General features: G+C 37.4%; 1 protein-coding gene across 1 annotated transcript in view; it reads left to right on the top strand.

Annotated features, from left to right (window-relative positions):
• Positions 1 to 6,293: 6,293 nt before the first annotated feature.
• LOC142340317 (uncharacterized) overlaps positions 6,294 to 21,191 on the top strand; it is a 94,470-nt gene continuing 79,572 nt past the window's right edge. Inside the window, exon 1 of the mRNA XM_075390891.1 lies at positions 6,294 to 7,462. The gene's annotated coding sequence lies outside the window, so the exon portion shown is untranslated. The remainder of the gene's footprint in view (positions 7,463 to 21,191) is intronic.

The raw sequence follows: 21,191 nt of genomic DNA on the forward strand, positions 1-21,191 counted from the left end.
GTTTGCAAAGTGTGCGCATTTGCCAAAATCACAAAGACTCCAGTACAAACAATGACTGAGATCCGAGCAGATGAGAAGCTGGAAAGGGTGCTTACAGACGTGATGGGACCTTCCAGAGCAAAATGGGGCAAATTGAAATTGGTTCGGAAAACGCAACGCCGAAGTTCTCTCTGTGCTCATTGTTGATGCGCTGAAGAAAACCAAGCAATCGAAGACTAAGCGTCCTGTTTTTTTTAAGCTACCCAGTTTTCATAATTGAACAGTCTTCAGTCAGATCACCCTTTAGTAGTCGTTATCTGATCATGGCCAATGTTAGTATGGATGGGTCTGAAAATTAACGCACACCTCGCTCTGGGTAGTCACAGAAACTCCTTCTTGCTTGCTTTGTTAAACAAAAGTTTTGGCCGACCAAATTTTTGTTCCTTTTTCATATTTGTGTGATTTGCATTCATTCATCGATTTACTTCTAGATTTTGCTGCATAGTATATTTAGCCTATAATATCGTATTTTTGAAAGAAAGAGCTCTTTTGTGTTATTAAGTTTTTTTTGTCTTTTGTTGGAAATTCGATCAAACTCTGGGCATGGAATTAGTTAAGAATTATGGAAAAGAAAGTTTAACCTACCGGATCACAAAGACAAGAGCTAACTTGATTTTAGTCACAAAATTTACAAAATTGAATTTCCTTTTACTGGTGTCTAAAATCATTTTTTGTTTTCAAAATGATAAATCTAGATAACTGTTATTAGAGTGAGAATATTTGATCTAAAACCTTCAGAGCACGTATTGAATGATTATGGTACCACCAGAAAAGCGAACTAATTCTTAAAAAAGTGTAAACGCAAACTATTTATGATTTTCTTTTTCACTGATTTCTAGGAAATCTGCGGAAGCAAACTATATTAATAATCATTAGGGAATCAAGATACTAGGATTATTTTTGTATCCTAACTTTCTCGCACTGGTTATGGGTATATAGAGAGAGCTGATTTTTGGGCCTTTTTTGTCCCCAAAGTAAATCATAATTTGATCTAATAATCATATCTCTCCTGTAAATCTTCTGTAAAAGTTCTACGCTAAACTATCGTTTTTGTTATTTTCTCATTTTGAGAAAATAATTTTTTTACATAAGCTTTTCATTTCGCTCGCGAAAATCCATAACCCAACAGGTCATTGTCCCAAAAAATTTCTAAGTCATAAATTTAATTTCTAAATCAGAAATCATTTGTTGTTGACAGTCATAATCCTTTTCTGCTTTGTACAATTTCTTTTCGCAATCGTTTTGCCTACGCAAACTACGTTGGATCAACAGACAGTGAAGCTGCTGACCTACACTGTAAAGGCACATGACTTTCCACTCTGGAACACAAAATTTGTGCAATGATGCAGACAAAGGGACTCTACAAATCACTACTTGAGACAGAGGAGCAACCCAATGAGACTGCGCTACAAGCCACTGGGACCGGGAATGATTTGAGGAACAACCACAAAAATCTGAGGTAGGCATACGAAAAGGCTGGTGCAGACATCAATGAGAAACGAAACAATGTGGAGATGGAGCAAAGGCTCGGAAGTTTTTGGAGGAGAGACTTTAGAGTGTAGAGACGCCGTTAGTAGTGACTTTGGTGTTACAGTTTGCTCGACCGCTGCTGGAGGATTTCGAGGATTTGGAAAGCTTCTTCAGATCAGGTGTTGCTCACAAGGCTACAAGAAGAAGGGTAAGCAGTCTCAGGGATCCCCTTCAACGCCTTGGTCCTCAATGGTCTGCCAATGAGCTATGAAAGTTTTGTTATTCAGAAGAACTTCAACCCGGCAACGAACTTCTCAGAGTTCATGAAAAGGCTACTGAATTTCCATGAAAACACAGCACGGAGACCCAAGGGACAAAAAGGTTCAGTAGCACTGGCAGTGAAGCCTGTCTTCAAGAAAGGGACCAAGAGAGGAAAGTTCTTTGTATGTGGGATCACTGGAGTTTTTGCCAAGGACTGCAGGATGAAAAGATAGCACAATGCAACAAATGTGGTGAGAAGGGCCACCTAGACATGACATGCAAGAGACAAGGAGATGGAGGCAAATATGAGTCAGTGGCGATGGGTCCAACATTGGCTACACAAAACTAAGAATACTGGGCAGCTCGTTTGCTGTGGAAAACAGCACGTATACTAGTGGACAGTCGGTATAAAGATCACAAAGCGACAAACATTGACTCTTCCCGTTTTTTCAATCACTGGTCAGAAATCCCAACAGAGGGGCTTCCAGAGTGGTGGGCTGAAGCTGTGTGAGAAAGAGCATACCCGCAAACAAGGGGGATTTCCAATTCGAACTGAAGAATGTTTTGTGTTTGCTTGACTTTTGCTCAAACCTCCTATCAGTCTCAAGATGCACGGAGTGGGGACATAGTTTCACTTTCGAGAAAGAAAATAGCTGCTTGAAACTCCAGAAAAGAACCCGAGTAAAATTAAGACAAGAAAATAATTTGTTTTACTTACCCTGCAGCGTTCTAGAGTTCAAGTCCAACAGTGTCAAACTTGAAAGTCAAAGCAAGTGGCACAGATGATTTGGTCATTTTAATAAAGCGGATGTGGTGAGGAGAGTACCACAGACATTCGGGAAACTCGAGGATGTTTGCAATGTGTCCACTTTCACCAAAATCACAAAGACTCCAGTACCAAGAGTGACAGGGACCCAAGCAGAAGAGAAGCTGGAGAGCGTGTTCACAGACGTAATGGGACCTTTTAAAGTAGAGTCACTGTCAAGGATCGTGACCTGCAGACCTGAAATCAAATTTGCGGACTTGTTTAAATCAAAGAATGAAGCACTAGCCATCCTGGAGAAAAGTGTTCTCAATGTGGGGACGCCCAAGAAGCTGAGGCAAGACATTACAAAGGAGATTCTCTCAGAGCAGTTCAAGATGTACTGTTTAGATGCAGATATATTACGGGAAAAGACCATACCAGAGACGCCACACCAGAAAGGGTTAGCTGAGATGTTCAACAGGACACTGCTGGAAACGGCAAGATGCTTGCTCATCGACTCAGGACTTTGCGATTTCATGCGAGGAGTAGCGATTTTTCACGCAACAAAGATCAGAAAATTGGTCGTGAGGCGGGAGAAGAAAAAGCCCGGCAGAGCTGATGCGAATTGTAAAACTTAGGTTTTCAATTAGTATATTATTTAGTTTTGGTTGCACTGTCTTTATGAGGAAGAAGGACAGACGTCAGCAGACTTGGACCCAAGGCACTGGTAGGAAAATTTTGGGTTGCACTGAAGGAGACAACGGAAAACTGGTGTACATATCCAACACAAGCAAGGTGCTGGCTGTTCGAGAGGTGATCATCATGGAGTCCGCTGTGAGCTCGATCACTGACAACACAGATGCGCCCAACCTAATAGATGAGGGTCAAAGAGACTTGAGATCTGGCGCCCAGATGTCAGTCATCAAGAGTATGGCGCCAATGAGAAACAGGGCACATCTACTGCAATAAAGGAGGAGTGGCATGAGGCAGAGAGCGTGAACAGCCGAGAAACGACACTGAGAATATGCCTCAAAAACACCACTAAATGAAGAATCTACTGCAACAAGAGGGATTTTCAGGGGAGAATCGGAGCTGCTACAAGACAGTGACAAAGAGGATTTCTCACAGTCAGAGGCAGTTGGCTTCATCGAAGAGGCACTGGAGCAAGCGGACAGGGCAGAGCCCAGACAAAGAATTGAGCAAGGGACCTACCGCAATTTTTTGGAGAAGTCATGACCTATTTTGCTGTGACTGAGTTTGAATATGTCGAACCAAAAGAGTCTACGATGTCAAGCAATCTGAATATTGGTACCGGTGGCGCTGGGCAATGAAGGACGAGGTCGAGCCGCTCCAAGACAACGAAGCTTGGAACTTAGAGAGACCACCTATAGACGGACGTTTTACCGGGGAAATGCGTCTAGAAATTGAAACTTGGACCCAGTGGTCATGTCGACAAATAAGAAGCACGCTATATAGCAATGCGCTTCAAACAATTGTAATGACTGGACTGATTTGAGACTTTTGCGCCTACTTGTAAGCCACAGACATTCATGATTCTGCTTCAACTATCAGCAAAGCAGGGCCTTTTGACGCACCAGTTTGATGTCAAGACTGCTTTCCTGCGCTCATCGATGGAAGAAGAAGTGTATCTGGAACAGCCATAAGAGTTTGTAAAACAAGGATCAGATGGAGGGAATTTATTATGTTGACTAAATAATTCAATTTATGGTTTTGAAAATGATTGCGGACAACTGGTATAAGGAGCCGACAAGCTTCCTACTGAGACAGGGCTTCAAAAGAAGCAGGAACAATTTTTACTTGTTCGCGAGAGCAGAGACAGAGGGTCACACCTTCATTTTGGTTTGTTTTAACGACATGATAGTAGCTTCAAGAAGCATAGCAGTGATCTCCGATGTCAAGAAGGCACTCGAGGCAACATTTCACATGGAAGGCAGAGGGAGGCTACACTGGTTTTTGAATCTAATAATCAGACAAGAAGAAGGCAAAGTCACAGCCGACCAAGACGTTTACATAGAGACAGTGCTTGAGCGTTTTCAAATAGATTAATGCGATCCCTCAAGAGCTCCAGTTGATTTGAATTGGAATTTTCAGACATCACAGAATGGAGACGAAGAAGTGGATCAAAGGATCTTCACAAGCTTGTTTGGATCACTTCTGTATCTGGCCAAACAGACGAGGGCAGACATTGCAGACATACGAATGCACATACCAATCAACAATGGCTATGCGGAAAAAGACTTTTGATATATCTTCAAGGTTCTCAAGGTGTAAAGTATCATTTTTGTTAATCTCTCATTTTTTTAGAAATTAATTTTTTTTAGTTAAAAATGCTTTTTATTCCGATTGCGAAAATCCATAACCCATCATCTTTTCTTTGTTAGATTCATTTCGTCGTTAGTTATATCAAGCTAATGGTTCATAAGAACAATTAGATATTCTATTCTACAACCTATTTGTAAAGAGGACGACGTAAAGAATTCGAGAAAAATGAGAAAGGTTCCATTTGTTGGATTACCTTGTTTAGTCCAGAAAAAACAAGATTTACTTTTCTCTGTATGACGGACTTTTATTAAGTTTTAACTAGTGTCCATAAAGGGTAGCTAAAGACAACCCACTGCTACTAATTGTCCACTAACGATAGTGAAACTTGATATGATTTCTTTCATTTTGACGGTTGAAAGATGTTGGCTCAAAATTTATGACTTAGAATGCGGACACTAATTATAACTAGTCATAATACTGCCCGTAAATATCTCGATAACTTTTGCACTTTTCTGTCAAAATAGTAAGTAAATCTAATAAATCTAGTCAGCTCGGAAGGAAGTCTGAAAACCTAACCAAAGCGAACGTTCCAATAAAACACCTGTTTTTGAATAGATAGATAGCATTATCAAATTTGCAGTTTAAATTATTGTTCCCTGCAGGGTTCCATTGGGTTAAACCAGACCAAATAATGAGAATACGGAATTAAAGGGTTTAGGCGCCCGGGGTTGATTGCGGAGGGGGCGGCGTGAGGTGGGTGCTAGTTCGGAATACATACGGCCGTTGCCGACCAAAAAAATTGTTTTTCCCAACTACAATTCATTTATGTTTTGTTTTTTCAATCGATCGGCTAAAATGTCCGATTTCTGAACTGGATTGGTTATTTACAGTATCCATACATTTTGATTATTGTTTTTAACTCCGGCCTTCTTCTTAGATAGAGCTGGAATTCAACCGGAGCTAAACAACCGATTCCAACTGTGTTGGCTGAAACATTTGGCGCTATAGGAGATTTCCCATTCGCTCTTCTGCTCGAGTGGTGTTCGTCAAGCCTAAAAACAATTCAGTGTCAATTAGTCAAATAACTTTTGTTTCTTTAAGAAACATCATTTAGTTTTTCATGCTTTAAGTAATAACTATATGGCTAATCATCTTTTTTTAAAAAATCAGCTTACTTCGTTACAATTTAAGGAATTTAAATCGATGATAAATGAAAGAATGATTTTTAAAAATGTTATAATCTTTTGTACTTCTGCTAATTGAAAGTTGCGTGAATTGCTCTTTTTTACTTGTTTTGCTATTAAATATTAACCAATTCTCTCACATACTTAAAGCTCCGCAAAACCGTAACTATCGATCTATCAATCCACGCCAAATTCACGGTCACTCCAATTAGCCGAACGATCAATTAGTCCATAATCTTTTTTTAAATTAAAGGAAAAGCAAATAGACAAAATTGCTGACAGTTAATATTCTTGTGTTTAACGCAATTTTTTTTGAAAATATTTCGGTGTTTTAGTCAACTCGACGTCAAATCGTCTCATTTCACGATTTTTGACCAATCAAAACGCTCCATTTCAATTATTTCAGGTTTCGGTTAGTTCACGCTTTCTCAAAACTTATTCACATGATTCAAACAGTCGTCTAAGTGAACAGTAAAACGCCAAAATGAAGCTCCAAAATTCATTCCGCTTTTTTCCATAGTCTTTGTTCATGCGCTTTTAAATCTGCAAAAACCAAACTTAGTTTTGGTTCTAAACTGTCCCCCTCTCTGGTCTTAAGCGATATTGCGTGTGTTCCAACGCTTTCGAGTGTTGAATAGTTTTTCTATTGCTGAAATAACACCACGCCAAATAAATTAAAATGAAATAAATGTTACAATGAAGATATACGTCGCGAAACTTTACATATAGTAGGAACCAAATATATCTAACTAAAACCATTCATTGCCGTAATTTCTCAACATTATTTTCCTTCAGGCAAAATAAAGTCATTTAGCAGAATGTATTCCAAGAACGCATGATCAAATTTACACTATTAATCACAAATTCAGAGTGCATTTAACAAACACCTCGTCCCTTCAAAATATCCTAACTCAATTGCTTACAAGGCTTCGAGATATAAAAATTAACCAAAATTTCGGCCAAATAGATTTTCTGTGGATCGATATTAATAAGTAGTGGTTATATCTGGCATATTTTACTATTTCAGTACATTTCGTAGTAGTACTACTACTGGCAAACGTTTCATTCCTGGTGTGAGCGAGCAAGCGAAGAAAGAAAGAAACAGATAATTTTTGCTAAAAAAGTGAAATTGGTTTGTTATTTTGTTTCCAGTTTTGGCCTAGCCGGTTTTATTTGTTAATGCACTTAACTCAAATTTGCTGGTTTAAAGCTAACCACAGCCGAAATAATTTACCTCGTATTGTGACGGTTTTATTATAAAATGCCGTCAGAACTAGAGATTACTTTGGTAACAAGTCAAAAAGTTAACTGCCTTTGAACTTTGCAAATTCCAAAGTTAACTGACTTGGAATTATTTTAACTTTAACCTCGTAAATCTTACCTCAATCTTCTCAACTATAAACTAACCGAGGCTTATAACGCTTATCACTTGATTTAGTTTAATAGAGGCTCTCCCACAGTGTTCTCTGGCTTTGAAAAGGTAAGCCTTTAATTGCCCCCTTTTCACCTTTTTAATCTCCCTTAAGTGGCATTTGTTTGATTTTGTCATAAGTGTGAACAAAGATAACCTTATTGATCAAAGTCAAATTTCAGCAAAATTATAATGGGGCACACAAACCGAATACCCTAGTCCAGACAGGATGTTAATCTTGCAAGATCTTGAAAGATTCTTGCAAAATGATGTTATATTTTTTCATCGATAAATCGAAGCTTGAAATTGACTTAAATTTCAGCCGATGAGAGCGAAAAAGAGTTGTCTCCAAAACTTAGAAATCTTGATAACGTCAAATGTTCAAAATTGCAAAATCTTTGCTTGTGTTTCAAGAAATTAGGAATTTTATTACGATTCTATGAAGAGGCTGCTTTCCAAGATTTCTCATGAAAGTTTTACCTACAATGAATGTACATGAGGCGCTTGAATATTTCACTCCAAAGTAACAAAACTACATCAGACAGCCCAGTTTCAAATGATAATGAACAAAAAATTCAAAATTGATGAAACTTCGTTTGGTAGTTCAATAGTACTAATATTTCCTAAAGAATAGCAAATTTTGACCCAGGACGAGGGGTGCGACCCCAAGCTAGCTCTCAGCAGACTTGCTTCGCGCACTGGGGGGTACCAGACCACCCAGAACAAAATCGGCTCTGATGAGACCATCTTCAGTCGTGCACAGGGTTATCATAACCACTGAGGTCGCGCTCTAGGTTGCCATACCTAATTGATTCGCGCACTCGGGTCGTGCAGTTGGGGTACCCTGACTGATGCTTTTAACCATTAAAGTAGCAGTAATTATTGGTATATTTTATTACGCAATGCTATCAGAAAAATAGACATTCTTTTATGTAAATAGTCTTTGAATTCTTCAGTATAAAATGTTAGTTTCAAAGAACAATTTTCAAACAACAGCACTCACCAAAACTTAGTTTTTAGCGTGGTTTTTGATGTTCACCTAGACAAAGTGGGCTATCTCCTTTTTTCGGGGGACTAGTTTTTTCAGTTGGACCTCTTGGTTCTGGTCAGACTTTCCAGACTCTGGAGAGGGCTATGTTCAGACTATCCAGATCGTACCACAAAACTTTCAAGACTCTAAACCACGTTGTGATCAGACTATCTAGACTCGGGGTTGGGCTCTGATAAGACTTTCGAGACCGTAGGTAATGCGCTGATCACATTGCACTGAACGGGCCATAGTTAGACATTCCAGACCGAGTTGGTACCCATGCATACAATGAATGTGACCTTGATTGATAAAACATTTCAGACCTTAGGTTGTCTTGCCGGACTAGTCTGTGGGAGGGTCGCGTTTTGCGCCCGGTGCGCGACAGTAGTCGATCTCATCGGAGATAGCGTGGGTTGTTGTTGTTGTTGTTGTTGTTGTTGTTTTTGTAGCTGTCGCACTGAGCTCCAATTCGCAGGTAGTTTTGGTGCAATACCGGCACTTATTGCCGTTTTTAACGGGTACCCTAGTTGCATTTGTATCATAATAAAAATAGATATATTGGTAGTAGCTTAACTACCTATCTAAAACTTGCTTGTGGTGCGCCGACCTTTCTGCATATACGCCATGGTGAATGACATGCGGTCCCCGGGTTAGGGGGCTAGGACGGGCATCGTCAAAATTGGGGGAAAGGGGCAGGGAAGGCGGGTTGTTCTGCAGTGTGGTTGTGTTGGACTGTTGGTATTAAGTGCGGTCAGTTGGCTATCTCTACTGGTCTCTCCCACAAGTCAATCACTTTCAGGTCCCTGGTGTGCTTACTGCAGTTGAAAATGTCGTTTACGACATTTGATGCTAATTCACATTCGGGACAACGGTTATCAATATTGTCACAGATCCTGCTCAAGTAACATTTTAGCAGGGGGTAGTATCTAGTTCTCAGTTGTGCTAATTGGATACGAGCAATTCGTGGCAGCATTTGTTCTTCTGACATCTTTGGAGGTGTGCCTAATTGCTTGCTGTCTTTGTTGAACTGAGTATGGACCGAGTGTCGGTGGATACTTTTTAGCGCAATTTTGTATTCTTTGAGATCTCATTACTCTTTATTATTTGGTTTTTTTCTCGCGGTCCCTATAAATATCATTTAGTGTTGGATGTTGGACTTATGGGACGAAAGCTAGTTAAAGAGGTTGTTTTATGATCAGCACGATGGCTTCTTTGATAATTGCCGGCCAGAAATGGCTTTGCTGACCTTTCTGTATGAGCTTCAGCACGCAGCTTTCTACCCCCATTGTGTAAGTCCTTGATGTCGGACATTTTCACACAGCCAATAATTGTGCCTAGAGCAATGTTTTGTGTTTGTAGGTGGTTTCAGTTTTTATTGCCGATTGTGGCAGCCCAAATGGGAGCACCGTAATTCAGGACGTTCCTACCGATTGCTTGGTAAGTAACTAATAGTGACCTTTTCTGCAGCCTCAGTCGCTACGAGCAATCTTTTCCAGTATGTTATTGTGCTTTTGAAATTTCTCTTTGGTGCTCAATACATGTTCTCCAAAATTGATCATACTGTCGAATGTGATACCAGTACTTCGACTTTGGACTTTCTAGTGTTGGAGAATTGTTGATGGTGAGGTGTGGGTCAAACTTGGCCTCCTTGCTCCAGGTTGCGAACGCAGCTGCACTTGCTTCTCAGCTGATAACTTAAGTTTTCATGATTCTAGCCAGTCTTGTACAATGTTAAGGTAGGGAGTTATCATGTCACGTAGTTTGGGTGAGATGGGTCAACCTGTGGGTGAGATGTAGTTAAAGTTTTATCAGCAGCGTAACACGTAATGTTTTTATCTTTGGGGGGAGGACGCCGCTCACTGATGTAGATGTTGAAAAGCTTTGGCGATAATACACCACCTTGGGAGACACACTGTTGGAGTTCTCCTTTCTTTGATTCTTTTAATTGTTTTGTTCTACGTAAGAAAACCTGCCGTCTATGTTTGAAGCTTTTGTGTTTTTTGGCAGTGGTGCCTCTATGTAGTAGAATGTGATCAACCGTTTCGAAAGCAGCTGTGAGGTCGAATACAACTAGTAGAGTACGGATGCAGGGTTTCTTTTGATTAAAGCATCTTTGTATATCGTTGGTGACTATATTGAGAGCTGTTGTTGAGTGCTGTTGTCTAAAGCTATGCTGATATTCTTTTAGTGAATATTCTATAAAATCACTTAGTAAGAGTTTTTTTGTTAGTTTTGCGATGGGAAGAGAGAAGTGCAATTGGTCTGAAGCTTTTTAGATTCGTCTTTTGGTTTTCCCTGCTTGTGTACCGTTATAATTCGGCCGACTTTCCAGAATATCGGGATTATTGCACTGTTTACAGAAAGGTTTATGGTGTCAGTGAGGTATCTCAGTGCTATGGTTCCTGGATTGTGTAGGTGTTTTGGCGCTATTCTATCTGGGCCCAGCTTCTTATTTTTCTTTTTGTCTTTTTTTAAGCTTCTTTCACTGTGTTTCACTTAAACTTTCTGCCCTCCATTTCCACTTCCTTTATTGCTTTTACTGTATTTCTTTTCTGTTTTTCATTTCTTTTCGTGGTGTGGAGTGTATTGTTGCTTATTATTGTTGGAGCATTTCCTTGGATGATGGTGAGGAGTAGTCCTCTTAGCGTCACATTATATGCCTCTATTTGCAGGTGATTTAGCGTTAGTTGACGAAAGTCCTTTTACTGTGCTCCAGAGTTTGAAACCACTACCTCTATGAGTACATTTTGTACAAACTCAATCCATTTTTTGCGCTTTTGACTTTGAACAAGTTTGTTTTCTGGTTCATTTGCTCGATTTTGCGGTCTACTGGATCTTCTCTTCGATTTTGATCTCATTTCAGAAAGCTTTACTACTTCGCTGGGAAAACTGGCAACCACTTTTTTGGTTTTGCCTTGTGGCATATGCTTGCCAGCCACTGCATTGATGACTTTCCTTTAAGTCTTTTCCGCATGGTAGACATTTGTTGGCTCTTGTTGTTTCTTCAGTTAAGTTTAATGTCGTCGTTAACACTTGCCCAGTCAGCTTTACGGAAGTTGACGGAAGTTCTTTGTGGTGTTGTGTGTGATGAGGTCACAGGTGATGGATAGATTTATTCGTAAATGGTCCGAGCCTCCGTGCGACAGTCCATGTTCATTGCTATGCTTTAGCTGGCGAGATTGCTGTCCGGGGAGATTTTTCAAGAATCAGTTACTCTTGTGCTGGACCTTTTGTTGAGCACTACATGATTAGAGAGGTGTATTTCACTTGCAGTATTGTTTCCTCTTGTGTCTTCTGGTAGTTCCGAGTGCAAAAATGAGCTATGAGCATTGAAATCACCGACAATAATGCAGTCGTCTCACTCAAGTAGTTCACTGATTGATCTAGTGTATCCTGCATCAGAGCTAGACAAAGGTGGTATGTAAGTATTCAGTAGTTTGATGTTATTACTACCTGTGGTGAGTTCTATGGCTTGGATTTGTAGATTTTTGTCAGTAGTCTTAAGTTCAACTTCTTGAAACATATTTATTTCCGTAATGATAAAAGCTTCCCCTCCATATATGCCTCTCTTCGGGCCTATTTGATTGGAGTATGCTGCAGTCAGGTAAGTTTTTCATGGTGGATTTTTGTAGAGGTTGGTCTGGATGGAAGCTATTTGGATGTTGTTTTTCTGCATCCAGTCTATGATGTCTTTTAGACCATCCAGTTTTTTAGACCATTACAATTCAGTTGAAGAATATTGAGGCGTTTGTTGTCGTGAGTGGGGAACTTTGCCTAGTATTTGCTTCTAATATCCAGCACCAGGAGCAGCGCTTACAGTCGAAATTGTTGTTCCATTGCACTATGGACTGTAAGTTGATTCAATTCAGAAGTACACTTCCCCAGCGGCCGCACCAGACGCCGTTTTGATTCCTGTTGCTACGGTGACAAATAGCACACGGCGTTGGGCCAGGGTTTGTTTCAATGCCGTCGAGGATGAGGAGAAGAAGCAGGGCAAATATGTATTTCCCAGTCAAAAGCATGCTAGGAACCAAAGAGACGGGCTTGCCTGATCCCGCCGCAAAAACCCGTTTCTCGCAGTCTGTGTACAATGTGTATGGATCCTCGTGCCCGCTCGTGGTTCTGCCGCTTAGAGGCGTCAATACTGGAGAGCCCAGCTAGCATGGGTCGCACTCGTTGTTTAGATTTACATGTGATATTTTGGAAAGTTTATTATAAGAACTAATTTTGCAAATAGGGGTTGTTATATTCTGAATAAAAAACGATTCGACCGACTATCTTTTGAGTTTAAAGCAGCAGATTATATAAACGTAATTTTTTGGATTTTTTTTGCGATTTAGTGCCTGGCACGTTTCTCAATATATCTGTTCTTTTGTCCTTTTCAACAAATAGTCGCCAAACTGTTGTCATTAACTGTTGTTGTCGTGTCGTGAAAAACTATGCAATTGACATTTAGCCAAAACCGGCGTTCTTTTGTTAAACTAAAATGGCAAAAAGATACAAGTTTGTCAACTTTTGTTTCCTCTATAAACATTTAGAATCCGTAGATTTTTTAGAATCATTGGAAGTGCATGTTGTTTTTTTTTCAGATGAACTGGGTTTTTGATAAATGGAAACATTGTATCTCATGGCATTATAAGATATTAATATCTAATTAATATTGCTTAATTAGTTCAGCAACCATCAGTGGTACCTTAGATGATATTCTTAATAATTAGTAGTTAATATTTTGCTAATATTTAACGAGAGTGTAGTTCTGATGGCAATGCTTCGGGGTTCTTGTCTATCTTAGACAACCACCTGCGAAAAATTGAACATACGTATTTACTTATAATTTTCTCCTTTTCATCTTGTGATGTCTCAAAGTCCTGAAAACTGCTATCTGATTGATAATAGGTTTTGTTCTTTAGTCAAAGTATCACCTGCCTGAACCATAGAAATGCAAGCAAAAATTTTGAGCAGCTGCAGCAAACGATGCTGTTTGTTCCTAAAAGTTTAGCGGAAATGGTGTGAAATACGTCAATTTTACAATTTTAGCTCTATTTGAGAAAGTTCAAAGCGTCATTTATGGACTGTCAAAGACAAAATTATTGACAAAAACAATCACAACATTTCAATTGAAATTCCTGTTCACTATTAATGTGATAGGTCTTTCTTTGAGTCCTTTATTTTCGCCACTGATTTTCGACTTTTCTGCCCCCCCCCCCCCCCCAGTACGGCATGCACCCCCCAGTTACAGAGCACACAAACGGAAAAAATCCTAGTTTTCAAGGTTTGCCATTTTTTAACTCAAAGACTATGATTAATTCTCAGCAGAACAATTTTTACAACGATTGACATATCTTTCTAGAGAGTTTTAAACTGATTCGTTTAGCTTCAATAATATTTAAAATTAATGTTCAAATTATTACACTACTGCTTAATTTGTGTAATGAGACATCTATCTGTTAACAAATCCCAAGATATATAATCTAATTTAATCTCGGTTAGAAAGAATGAACTAAAATATAAAAGTAACTATTATTTTTTACTTGTAAACTTTAACCAACTGGTTATTAATTTTTTTTTCAAAAAATACGAATAATTAACTTGTTCAAATAAGGTATAAAGAAACATAGTTCTTCAAATGTTTTCCATTCCCATTCAAACGTCGTATATTTATCCCCCACTCCTTCGCCCCAAATACGCTATGCGCTCCAAATTAAGAAACACGTGCCATTACATGGTAAATCATTATGTTAAAACGTGCCTCAACGCTCTTGGTGCTGGGATGTAACCACTAAGCTGGGCGAGCGAGTGTGTTTGTGTTTCTGTGCGTTCGTGCGCGTGTGTGTGTATGTGTGTGTGCGTGTATGTGTGTGTGAGTGTGTATGTGTGTCTCCGTGTGTGTTTGTTTGTGTGTATGTGTGTGTGTGCGTGCGTGTGTGTATGTGCGTGTGTATGTGTGTGTGCGTATGTGTGTGTGCGTTTGTGATTGTGCTTGCGTGTGTGTGTATTTGTGTATGTATGTATGTGTATGTGTGTGTGTTTATGTGTGTGTATGTGTGTGTGTGCGTGCGTGTGTGTATGTGCGTGTGTATAGGCGAATTGAATAGCGGCAAATTTGAATTTGAGGTCTGTTATTGAGCAATGTTTTGAAAGATCGACAACTTTTGATACAATCACGGGAAATTTATTCCGCAAATTAGCTTTCCTAAAGTCCCACAGACTCCGCCTGAAAAGAGTGACAGAAAATTCTGTAGGTTAAAAAGTGAATTTTGACTACTTTACTTTGAAGACCACAGAGAAGCAAACTGAATTCGCTGACATTCCTCTGGGAACTTTTCAGGTTATCGTCTATTTTGTCGTTCAGACTCCCAAGTTTACTTTCTGCTCAAATCTTTTTAGTGAGTGTTTTTCTTTTGAAACCAGTTCATTGCACATTAGCGACATTTAGACCATTTTAGTTTTTTCTTTGTCGCACAGTAACTTACTTCGAGAAGTTTTTTAAAAGATGAATCAATCATAATTTAGTTTCAATTTAACATCAATTGTCTTGCTACTTCATTAGTCAAAGTTGATCAAAACTGTTCAAACTTTTCGTTTTATTGTTCGAACCCAAATTTTCGGAGGTGGATTTCTATGCCACGCCTGCGCCCAATTATTATCTTTTGTGTAGAGAATTGAAACTGATATCATTCAAAAGCACTCAAAAAAGGAATCGATCTAGTGAAATCGTTATTTAAATTTTTGCTTCCTTTGAGAAGGTTTTTTCACTGTTTCATACATTAGAAATCAAGAAATCAATATTTGACAACAAATCAAAAATTTATGGGCGTGTGTGAGTGGTTCCCGTTCGTGTGTATGCGTGTGTGTGTTCGTGCGTGTGTTTGTGTATGTGTGTGTGCGGGTATGTGTGTGTGAGTGTGTATGTGTGTCTCCGTGTGTGTTTGTTTGTGTGTGTATGTGTGTGTGTGCGTGCGTGTGTGTATGTGCGTGTGTGTGTGTGTGCGTATGTGTGTGTGTGTGCGCGTTTGTGCGTGTGCTTGCGTGTGTGTGTGTATTTGTCTATGTATATGTGTGTGTGTTTATGTGTGTGTGTGTGTGCGTGCGTGTGTGTATGTGCGTGTGTATTTGTCTATGTATATGTGTGTGTGTTTATGTGTATGTATGTGTGTGTGCGCGTGTGTGTGTGTCTGTTTGCTTGAATGTGTGTGTGTGTATGCGCGCATTTGTACGTGTGCTTGTGTGTGAATATGTGTGTGTGTGTGTGCGTTTGTACGTGTGCTTGCGCGCGTGTATGTGTGTGCGCCTGTGTGTGTGTGTGTGCGTTTGTGCGTGGGGGTAGTGGATGCTGTAAACGCAAAAGTTGCACCCCTTTTAACGATTTTGCCTCAGTTGGAAACGTTTGACATTTGGTTTATCTGAAAACTGCAAACGTTTGTTGATTGTGGCTATTTTTGGGGCGGGAACGGCTGAAAAATGGCTGAAAACGGCCCAGAACACCAGAAATACCCTCAATTTGTGAATAGTACCCCCGGTGTGCTAACATACAGTTTGGTATGCCCCCGGCATCGTTTCAACAACCCAAGAAAGTGGCCAAAAAGTAATGCGAAAATCGAGGCACGTTGCGAAATTTTTTGGAATTCAAAATTTTCAGTCGATATTTTTGGAAAAATTGGTTTTGACTTGGGAATCAATTTGCAAGTGTAATCCAAGTCTTGGCAAAGACCTGTCAGACTTGCAGACCTTTTTTAAGTCGTGCACAGTATTGATATGTGCTTGTAGACTTGCATTTAGACTGGCGCAGTACTGATCTTGACTTGCAGTTCAGTCTGGGCTATCTTCTAAAACGTTTGCCCAATTTTTACGAATTCTCACTTTCATTGTAATTGCTGTGACGCGGTTTGACGCAAATTCACGCTTAATTACTTTTCCATTACTGTTTTCTTGATTACCTATTTATTACAGTAAGTTACTCCTAATGTTTTGAAACCATTCTGTTAAAATGGTCTCGGAAATAGACAAATTTTAGGCTGAAAATTTTCATTAGAATATCAGTGGCGCATGGAATTGCTTTCCGACTTATTGTAAGGTACTAAAATAGAAAATAGAACGTTTTTTAACTCAGACACTAGCGCGTGCCTCAATTTGCTTCAAACAAAACGTAATTATGTCAATTTGAAATTTCGCCTTTGAGTAAATTTAAAGCTGCAACGGTCATAATTTGTTAATAAAAACTTCATTTTCACATATTGTCACAATTTCATTTTCCTCATTACCACCTTAGCCGTTTTTAATCAGGCCGTGTGTGAAAAAAAGACACATTGCTGTCATTTTGGTGTGAATTATTAACGAAACGGCTTACTCCTTTTTATATGACATTTTCCCAATGTGTACATCTTACAAATGTAAAAATTGACTTCCCTTTAAGGTAATTTATTGATGCCATTTTTTAATCTATCCTTGCGTTGTTAGTAAAAGCGGGCACTGTCTGAATTTCATCGCGTATTAAAAGTAGTATTTATTTTTAATATCAGGTGATAACGATATTTTATTTGAAATTTCACCTATCTTTTATCAAAATTTTGGGGAAATATTTACAATTATGAATTTTTGAGAAACGAACGAACCCAAAAATTTTTTTCTTTGACAAAATTGAAATGCATTTTTTGCATCAAGCGTTTGTTTTCAATTAAGCTTAAATTTCTGAGGTGGCATTACAGATAGATAAAATTATAACCGCTAAAAAGTCATTTCAATATAGTGGTAATTTTAAAATCAGTTCGCCAGCTAAATCTCAATTGCTCGAAAAGAAAGTGCATAAAACTTTTTTAATCCAATATTTTTTAAAATGCCTCTTCATGGGAACAGTGGACCAGCTGTATATGTGTATATGCCAGATAAATTTAAAAGTTGAGAAAAACAGAACGTAAAACGCTTTTCAGAAAATATAGAACATGGCTTTTAATAAATACAATAATATCTTGTTTTTTGGATTAAGAACAAAAAATCACAGGCATTCTGAAATTACTCGAACAGGTTATTTTTATTTTAAAAATACAACAATCAGGACTGAAGTATACGTTGTGCATTTTGATCAATTGTATTTGCTTTCAGTTGAATATAGGAAATTATTGCTTATTTGTTTGCACTTTCTACAATGCAATGCAACTCTCTAACAGATACACTGAATATAGAAAATTTCGTGATATAAAGTGACCAAAGATATTGGTCACAATTTTGTTCCGATCCACTTTAGTAGGGGAGGAACTGTATGCTAAACTATACGCTCAAAAAACTATTTTTTTTGTTTAGTCAATTTTCACCGATCGATATATTCATCGTAGAGTTTTAAGTAGTATCATTACAACGCTTGTCATGCGTAGAATTTCAAACTAAAAAGATTTATTGGTAATTTCGTTTTTTCTAAGGAGTTACGGGGCCCAATTTTTGTGAACGTTGTCCTAACTTCCGTTGTTTAGTTCACCTTTTTTGTATTTTTTGCTAATTTTGATCATTTTTTTTGCTTAAAACACTATAAATTGTTTACGATAGTCTCATTGGTTTAAAGCTTTTTGATAAAACAAATGTTATGACTATGACCGAGTCTGATTATTCAATTGTCAATTTAGATATCTGAATAATAATTAAAGAAACTATCGAATGCTTTTAGATGATAAATAATGATTTTTCTCCAATATATTTAGATTAAGATCAAGACTTCAGCATTTATTTTTGATATACTGACTTTCGTGTTGAATTAGCTATTTCGGTAACATTTGAACTGTTTGTTTTAGTGGACAATAAGCAATAAAAAAGACCCATTCTGGTCTAGTTGTGGAACTTTACAGTTCAAAAATTATTCAGATTGCAATGGATGGCGCGCGGTACTTATAGAAAAATAATTTGGCCTTTTTTCTTAATGTTAGTTAAAGACTCGGATGGTTTCATATCCAAACAAGGTTATCGATATACGAAATTTACTGCAACTGAAGGTGCATCAAAATTCAAGATAATTTTATCCAAAAGCATATGTTTTTCGCTTCAACGCTGTTTGCATCGAACTGTTTGTGAAATTTTGATTTCCTTATGTATTTGCTGTTATTTTTTAGTCTTTCGACTCAGTCTCACCAATGATTTGTCCAAATGGCTTCCTAAGCAGTGGAAATTTGATATATTTTGTGTCGTTGAGAGTTGCATAACCTTGCGAACAATTGTAAATTGTAATTATTAAGAATTGTAATAAAATACGCTTTGTAAAATCTTTATTGGCTGAGCAAATGTATCAAATTGAAGGAAGTCACGCTTTTTTATTCATACGTGAATTCTTTGGGTATTGGTTGCAATTTTTTTGAAGCTTGTGATATAATTTCAATTGTCATAAAAACTTTGATGAAGAAATTGTATCTGTTTTGATTGATTAGTCTGACTTATATGTAAAAATGTCACATTATCAGTTGTAAAGCTGTTATCCCGGAAAAAAAGAGTCAACTTAAATGCGGGCAAAATTCTATGAGGTCGATTACTAGCAAAATCCTTTTTTTCCAATTTGTAAAATCGGGGAGTATATATGCGAGACTGGCTTTTTTGTCTTCAGTCAAATTCTCAAATTTTGTGTAAGCGTCGCGGCGAAAAGAGAAACATCTTTTTGTAGCCCTTAGAGGCTACAATTGATTCTTTTGTTTTGAGAAAACTGCAAATTTTATCCTATGTTGCAAAAGGGGTACTTTTTAATAAAATGGAAAAGGAAACGGAAAAAAGCAAATTAATGGTTGGCGAGAATTTTGGATTAGAAATATTAAAATAATTTTGTTGTGTTAAATTTAATAATAATTTCAGTTAGTGAAAAGGTTGTAATAACAATTTCATATAAGTTCCTAATATTGTTTTACAGTTCATTGGGAAATGAAGCAGCTGCATCTGTTCAAAATATTTTTTAGTAACCAGAAAATCACTGTTTCAATGGTAATAAGTTTTTTTTTGCTGAGAATAATAATTTTTTAACTATTTTTGCCAATATCTTGAAGCTGTTCATTTTTTCTGATTCTTGTTTGGCTACAATTGATTCTTTTTTTAAAAAAACTGCAAGTTTTATCCCATGTTGCAAAAGGGGTACTTTTTATTAAAATGGAAAAGGAAACGGAAAAAAGCAAATTAATGGTTGGCGAGAATTTTGGATTAAAAATATTAAATTAATTTGGTTGTGTTAAATTTAATAATAATTTCAGTTAGTGAAAAGGTTGTAATAACAATTTTATATAAATTCCTAATAATGTTTTGCTGTTCTTTGGGAATTGAAGCAACTGCATATGTTCAAAATATTTTGTAGTAACCAGAAAATCACTTTTTAAAATTTTTTTTGCCAATATCTTGCAGCTGTTCTTTTTTTCTTTAAAAGAAAAGTTTGTTGGCCTGCGAAAGCTCGCTTATTCCGGGGTGAGCAAATTGTTGGTTTCAGTTGTAAAGAAAAAAAAATCCTGTTGATAAGGGTACTTTTGATATATAAAAAATTATTTCACTTTTTAAGAATTTTTTAGTAGTTAGTCGCTTCTGTAGGTGCCAGCTAATTGATAAAAATTTTCTTGACAGGTAACCCTTCGGGTCGTTTTCCGAATTCTTCCGCCTTCGTTGTTTTATTATTTCAGTTAACCTTTCGATCTCATTTTTCGTTTCACATAAACATGTATTCAAAAAAGTGATTTTTAAACTTTTCACTGTCTCCTTCTTTGAGTTATTAATAGAAAAAAAAACTTAACTAGAAGAAGCACAATAAATTTAAATAGCAAAAGAAAGGAAAAATGAACTCTTTTACTATTGTTTTAAAAGTTTAGTACCTTACTATTGTTTTTTATGGAATCTTGAGACTGAAATTGAATCCAATTGAACAAAAGTTGTACTCGTGTTCTGCAGAAAAGTTGAAGGAAACAGCGTTTCTGTGTACAGATTAGGGCCTCCTTTCTGTAGACTAGTCGATTCAATAGACAGTATTTGAAATTTTTTGTTACTTTTTCGATTAAATGGAAAGATCAAGCAAGTCTAAAATCGTAGTTTGTCAATGTTGCGGGCAATTACGCTAAGCCCACATCCTATAGTTCATTTGTAAATTGATTTCAATGGAATTGAATTCTGCAGAAATGCACAAATATGGGATACTTAAGACGGGAACAACAGAAAATCTATTCTTTTTTTGATAGAATGCTCCTTTTTCTGTTTTCTGTTAATTAATCCTTCTAATTTATGCTCTCAGCTGGGTTACCATTTACTGCTAATTTTACTTAGCTGAAAATGTGAATCAATCAGTCGCTTTTTTATGCTTTCATCAAAAAGTAGAAAAATAGATCACTCAAGTCATAAGGTTTTTAAGAAAAAAATCTTAAAAGTTTTTTTTTAATTATCTATAAATTCACTCTCTACCTTATAAGCGAGCGCCCTAGTTTAGACGGCGTTCAGTTTAAGATGAAAATATTTGAATTGGATACTTTGGGGTCGGTCAGAATCATAGCAAGAGAGAAAAAACAAATAGAAAATGGTCATATTCATTGAAATTAGAGATTTAAAATTTGTTTGGTGCTTGCGATGTTCTATTGATATCATTTAGGTTAGTGGTCCAATTAGTCGTATATCCCATGTAACGGAATTTTGTTAGCAGTCTTATCAATGATACTATTTCAAAGAAGAAAAAAGTACATTTTAGTGAAGTAGAAACTACTTTTTTTTCGTTGTTTCTGCAAAATAATTCCCAGAACAATGTGCTCCAGGTAAATAAAAGTTCCATTTTACTGTTGT

This window comes from Convolutriloba macropyga, chromosome 5 (assembly GCF_964194025.1).
Source record: "Convolutriloba macropyga chromosome 5, txConMacr16.3, whole genome shotgun sequence".
NCBI classification, from domain to species: Eukaryota; Metazoa; Xenacoelomorpha; order Acoela; family Convolutidae; genus Convolutriloba; species Convolutriloba macropyga.